This window comes from Triticum dicoccoides, chromosome 3A (assembly GCF_002162155.2).
Source record: "Triticum dicoccoides isolate Atlit2015 ecotype Zavitan chromosome 3A, WEW_v2.0, whole genome shotgun sequence".
Taxonomy (NCBI): Eukaryota; Viridiplantae; Streptophyta; class Magnoliopsida; order Poales; family Poaceae; genus Triticum; species Triticum dicoccoides.
In genome coordinates, this window is record NC_041384.1 from 507,964,181 (window position 1) to 507,971,026 (window position 6,846).

The following is a 6,846-nucleotide window of genomic DNA, read 5'->3' on the forward strand; positions in this document are numbered from 1 at the left end:
CTATCATATAGTCTTTCACAATTGCTAACACTCACTCAATACTTATGGGTATGGAGTTTTAATTGGACACAGAGAAAGATAGGGGCGTATAGTTTTGCCTCCCAACGTTTTACCTCAAGGGTAATGTCAACAATAATTGTTCATGAAAACTCACATCCAGTTAGCCATATATACTAGGATCTTTCCAACATGTTGTGCTTGCCAAAAGATAAAATGTAAAAAGGAAGGGTGAAGATCACCATGACTCTTATGTAAGGTAGAAAATGAAAGTAAAAGATAGGCCCTTCGCAGAGGGAAGTAGAGGTTGTCATGCGCTTTTATGGTTGGATGCACAAAATCTTAATGCGAAAGAACGTCACTTTATATTGCCACTTGTGATATGGACCTTTATTATGCAGTCCGTCGCTTTTATTTCTTCCATATCACATGATCGTATAAAGCTTATTTTCTCCCACACTGATAAGTCATGCATATTTAGAGAGCAATTTTTATTGCTTGCACCGATGAGAACTTACTTGGAGGATCTTACTCAATCCATAGGTAGGTATGGTGAACTCTCATGGCAAAACTGGGTTTAGGGATATTTGGAAGCACAAGTAGTATCTCTACTTGGTGCAAAGAATTGGCTAGCATGAGAGGGAAAGGCAAGCTCAATCATGTTGGGTGATCCATGATAATATAATTTATCTCAGATGTAAGAAAACATAACCCATTACGGTGTATTCCTTGTCCAACGTCAACTCTTTAGCATGTCATATTTTAATGAGTGCTCACAATCATAAAAGATGTCCAAGATAGTGTATTTATATGTGAAGACCTCTCTTTCTTTATTACTTCTTATTAATTGCAACGATGACCAAAACTATGTTTGTCAACTCTCAACAACTTTTATTCATCACACTCTTCATATGTGAGCTCATTACTCTCCATAAGATCCATATGATCTCTTTGTTTCTTTTTATTCTTTCTCTTTTATTTTATTCCCTCAAGATCATGGCAAAATAATCAAGCCCTTGATGCAACACTATTCTTTATTATATATAGCTCACGGACTCGATTACATAGAAAGATCATAAAGCAAAACTCACAACTAGATCATACTAACACTTTTATTATACTAGATCAAAATATTATTAAAAGGATCAAACTAATAAAAGCGGTAAAGATAAAAGTGATGGTGATACGATACCGGGGCACTCCCCCAAGCTTGGCAGTTGCCAAGGGGAGTGCCCATACCCATGTGATTATGTTTCCTTTTTCAGGGATGGTGATGTGATATTCTTGGCGATGATGCCCCTCAGGATACGATTCTCCTCATTGAGCTTACTAACTTGCTGCTTGAGGTCCATTATTTCCTTTCGAAGTTTTCCTATAACAGCCAAAGCTCCCTGCACCCAAGGGTGTTGCATAGCTGCGAGAGAACCAGTGACACTCTTTTTCATATTTTCATAAGAAAGAAATCTAACATTGGAAGGGATAACCGAGTTTGGGATAGCCGAGCTCTGCAGTTCCCCCATTGTGAATCCAGCTCGGAAGCGGGAAGTGACTTCTTGATCCTCCTCCATGGCATCTATCCTCTTCAAATCAGCCTCCATCTCTTACTCCGTTGCTGGCCCAAAGTGGTCAACATTGTTGTTTGTCATTGATCCCGGTGCCGGATGAGACACCCGACTCTCCCCGACTGACTCTTGCGAAGACATCTTGCTCTAATCTGCAGCAGCAACAGCTTGAAACACAAACTGAGGATAATTGCATGATACGGGAATCAAAACCTCCGGGAGATTATATAATGAATTTTTACCGACCAAAATACGTAACGTGTAAGAAAACGGAGTCCGGAGAGCACATGAGGTGCCCACGAGGTAGGGGGCGCGCCCAGGGGGTAGGGCGCGCCATCCACCCTCGTGGAGCCCTCGTGTCCTTCCTGGACTGCTTCTTATTTTTCTATTTTTCTAAATATTCCAAAACGGAAGAAAATTGCCATTAGAATTGTTTTGGAGTTGGTTTCCTTACCGTACCACATACCTATTCCTTTTCGGAGTCTGAAACGTTCCGGAAAGTGTCCCTTATGTATTCCTCCGTGGTTATGGTTTCAATAACATTGGTTTCAACATTTATGGGATTACCTGAGATATAATGTTTAATTCTTTGACCGTTCACCACCTTCGGATTTGTGCCTTCAAAGTTGTTGATTTTTATGGCATCGGAACGATAGACCTCCTCGATAACGTAAGGGCCTTCCCATTTAGAGAGAAGTTTTCCTACAAAGAATCTTAAACGAGAGTTGTATAGCAATACATAATCACCTACATTAAACTCACGCTTTTGTATTCTTTTGTCATGCCATCTTTTAACTTTTTCTTTAAACAACTTGGCATTTTCGTAGGCTTGGGTTCTCCATTCATCAAGTGAGCTAATGTCAAATAACCTCTTCTCACTGGCAAGTTTGAAATCATAGTTGAGCTCTTTAATAGCCCAATAAGCCTTATGTTCTAGTTCGAGAGGTAAGTGACATGCTTTTCCATAAACCATTTTATACGGAGACATACCCATAGGATTTTTATATGCAGTTCTATAGGCCCATAATGCATCATCAAGTTTCTTGGACCAATTTTTTCTAGATCTACTAACAGTCTTTTGCAAAATTAATTTGAGTTCTCTATTATTCAATTCTACTTGACCACTGGACTGCGGGTGATACGGAGATGCAATTCTATGATTAACATCATACTTAGCAAGCATTTTACGGAAAGCACCATGAATAAAATGTGAACCACCATCAGTCATTAAATATCTAGGGACTCCAAACCTCGGAAAAATAACTTCTTTAAGCATTTTAATAGAAGTGTTATGATCAGCACTACTAGTTGGAATAGCTTCTACCCACTTAGTAACGTAATCAACGGAAACTAAAATATGTGTATATCCATTACAGGCAGGAAAAGGTCCCATATAATCAAAGCCCCAGACATCAAATAGTTCAATAACAAGTGAATAATTCATAGGCATTTCTTGACGTCTACTAATATTACCAATTATTTGACATTCATCACAAGACAAGACAAACTTACGGGCATCCTTGAAGAGAGTAGGCCAATAAAAACCGGATTGCAATACCTTATGTGTGCAGTTCTGTCTCCAGCGTGGTGACCTCCATAAGCTTTGGAGTGACACTTGCGTAGGATCTATTCCTATTCATGCTCAGGTACACAACGTCTAATAACACCATCTACTCCTTCTTTATAAAGATGTGGGTCATCCCAGAAGTAATGTCTTAAATCATAGAAAATCTTTTTCTTTTGCTGGTATGTGAAACTAGGTGGTATAAATTTAGCAACAATATAATTAGCATAATCAGCATACCATGGATTATTACGAGAAGCATTTTTGACATTTAATTGTTCATCAGGAAAGCTATCATCAATAGGTAGTGGGTCATCAAGAACATTTTCTAATCTAGACAAGTTGTCTGCAACGGGGTTCTCAGCTCCCTTTCTATCAATAATATGCAAGTCAAATTCTTGTAGCAAGAGAACCCATCTAATAAGTCTAGGTTTAGCATCTTTCTTTTCCATAAGATATTTAACAGCAACATGATCAGTGTGAATAGTTACTTTAGAATCAACAATATAAGGTTTGAACTTATCACAAGCAAATACAACTGCTAAGAATTCTTTTTTAGTAGTAGCATAATTTCTCTGAGCATTGTCTAGAGTTTTACTAGCATATTGAATAACATTTAATTTCTTATCAACTCTTTGACCTAGAACAGCACCTACAGCATAATCACTAGCATCACACATAATTTCAAAAGGTAAATTCCAATCAGGTGGCTGAACAATAGGTGCAGAGATCAATGCTTTCTTAAGTATTTCAAATGCTTCTACACAATCATCATAAAAACAAATGGTATATCTTTTTATAATAAATTAGTCAGAGGGCCGAGAAATTTTTGAGAAGTCCTTAATGAACCTCAGATAAAAACCTGCGTGACCAAGGAAACTTATTATACCTTTGATGTCCTTGGGACAAGGCATCTTTTCAATAGCATTAACTTTAGCTTTATCAACTTCAATACCTCTTTCAGAAACTTTATGCCCCAAGACAATACCTTCATTAACCATAAAGTGGCACTTTTCCCAATTCAAGACAAGATTAGTTTCTTCACATCTCTACAAAACTCGGTCAAGGTTGCTTAAGCAATCATCAAAAGAGGATCCATAGACGGAAAAATCATCCATCAAAACTTTTGGGAATATAGCTACTAGGTATGACCCGCCCAGGAGGGGCCGGGTCAACCCCAATGGCAGGTTACAAAAGAAGCCCAGTAATATTCAAGGCGATAGTTTATTAAGACTTATAGAAGGCCTAAAGCCCAGAGGCGGCTTGAGGCCCAATATTATAACCTGCCGTATGAAAAAGAAAGACTTGTAAAGAAAGGCATATAAAGAGGTCACCGAGCCGGACACGTTTTATGAGCCGGCCGGGACTCTGCAGACCGCCAGGCGTCAACCCATGTATATAAGGGGACGACCCGGCGGCGGCTTAGAACAAGAAAACAACAACTCGAAGCCAGGCAAAGCGGATTCGCTCCCTGGTCTTTGAAACCCCAGCAATTCCAACACAACTAGACGTAGGCTTTTACCTTCATCGTAAGGGGCCGAACTAGTATAAACATCTCGTGTCCTTTGTACCGATTAACCCCTTTAAGCTTCCTAGTTGCGATGGCCCTACGACTAAGTCCTTTTGCTAGGACATCTGTCGTGACAATTCCACGACAGTTGGCGCCCACCGTGGGGCCAGCGCATGCTGGATTTGAGTTCTTGAAGGGAAACTTCAAAGGGCTCAAGGGATACGTTGTGGGTCGGATGACCAAGCGTCGTCGCGGCAAGCTCTACATCGACGAAGAAGGCTGGGGCCCCGAGGCCAACTCAATTGAGTACGGGTACCGGGTCCCCTTCAGCGGAATCCATGTCTTCATCGGCCGGATCGACGAGTCGGGCCCTAAGCCAGACGTCTACACCAACCTCATCGAGATGGCTCAGCGTGCGAGATCCGCCCGGGCCCAACCTGTCGTAAAGCATGCCTTCGTGGGTTGCATCCATGGAGGTGAGTTCTCTGAAGGATCAGTGGATGGCAGTGAGACGGCCATCTGTTCTGACGTGAGTCATCCTCAGGCGAGACAGATTCTTTGTATCAGCTACAAGACGATGTGCTTGGGGGCAGTTCCGATGGCAGCAGTATTCCGGACCTCTCTAAGCCGCTGAATCGGGTCGGAGTTTTCATGGCAGGCACTCAACCTGGGCAGAACTCTACGGCTGCGGCAGCAATAACCACCAGGTCGGCAGCAGCCGGGTCAGGAGACCCCGCGCGCCCCCCGGCTGAGATGCTAATGGACCTCATGGATAAGTTGACGGCTCTATTGACTGTTGTGGTGGAGCTGGTGGATAAGGCTCAACATGACGCAGAGGTGGCACGGGTACGCGAAGAGATGGCATAGGCCAAGGAAAGTTTAGCAGCAGAAGAGGTCAGGATGGCCGCGGAGCAGGCGGCTTTGGATGCTTGTGCTCAGCAGCTTCAAGCGGAGACTTTCCGGCTCTCGGTGGATCTGAACGCGTCAAACGAGGTCATGAGGAGAAGTCACCAGAAAACTCAGTCACGACTGCCTCTGGCGTACGATCCTAGGAACCTCTTCCACACACCGGGGGCCGGTCCAAGTAACCCGCCGGAGGCAAACCGGATCACGACACCCGGGGCGCCGGTTCAACCGCGGACCATCGAGCCACCTCGTATGAATACCGCTCTGCCTCATTACACACCAATACCACCGGGTCACTTTTCTAACCCTTTGGAGAATCTCATTGCTGCGTCGGCTCGTTTGGCGGCTCTCCCGATGGAAGGCGACTCTCCGCCAGCAATTGAAACACGAAGGATGAGAGAACTTCTTCAGGCGGCTCTGGCGCAGCAGGATGCATACTCTCACAGTCGAGGCAGAATCCATTCAACCCCTCGCCCAAGCTAGAGCCTAAGCTATAGTAGGCATATGGACTCAGCCGCTATGTCGAGCAACGCTCAACGCCGTAATCAACCGCGTAGGCATGAGCCGGCGTAGGGTGGAGCCCTTAACCTGGCGGATCAGGAGAGAATCCGTCAAGAGGCTGAGCGGGTGGCTCAACTGGCATCTGAGCAGGTGGCTCATCAGGCTTTCCCGGTTTACCCAGCAACCTCTGTTGAGGCAGGAGTAGCCACAAGAACAGGAGGTGTCCCTTGCCTGGTGCCGACTATACGTAATGAGCGCTTGCCAAAAGACTTTAAGGGGCCTCGTAAGGTGCCTAATTACACGGCCGACTTGCAACCTGGGGCATGGATTGAAAGTTATGAGATGCCAATGGTTGGAGGTCAGCGATGTAGCAATGGCTAAGTATTTTACTATGATGTTGGATGGAATGGCTCGCACATGGTTGAAAGGGTTTCCACCCAATTCCATCAGCTCATGGGCGGAGTTAAAGGCCCGATTCATTCAGAACTTCAAGGACACATGTAAACAACCTATGTCAATCGTGGACCTAACTAATTGTAAGCAAGAGGAAGGTGAGTCCATGACCCATTGGGTGCGCCGAGTCAAGGAGATAATACATTCATCTGATAAGATGGATGCCGACTCTGTAGTCTTAATGTTGGAGAAAAATTGCCGTTTTGAACCTCTAAAGCAGAAGCTGGGGCGGCTCAAGCGTGACTGTAATGGCATGGGCTAGTTGATGGAGGCCCTGGTCAAATATGCTGATTCTGACAGTACCAAGGATCCCGTGTCTGATGAAGAGAAAACAAGGAAGGGAAAGAAGAACG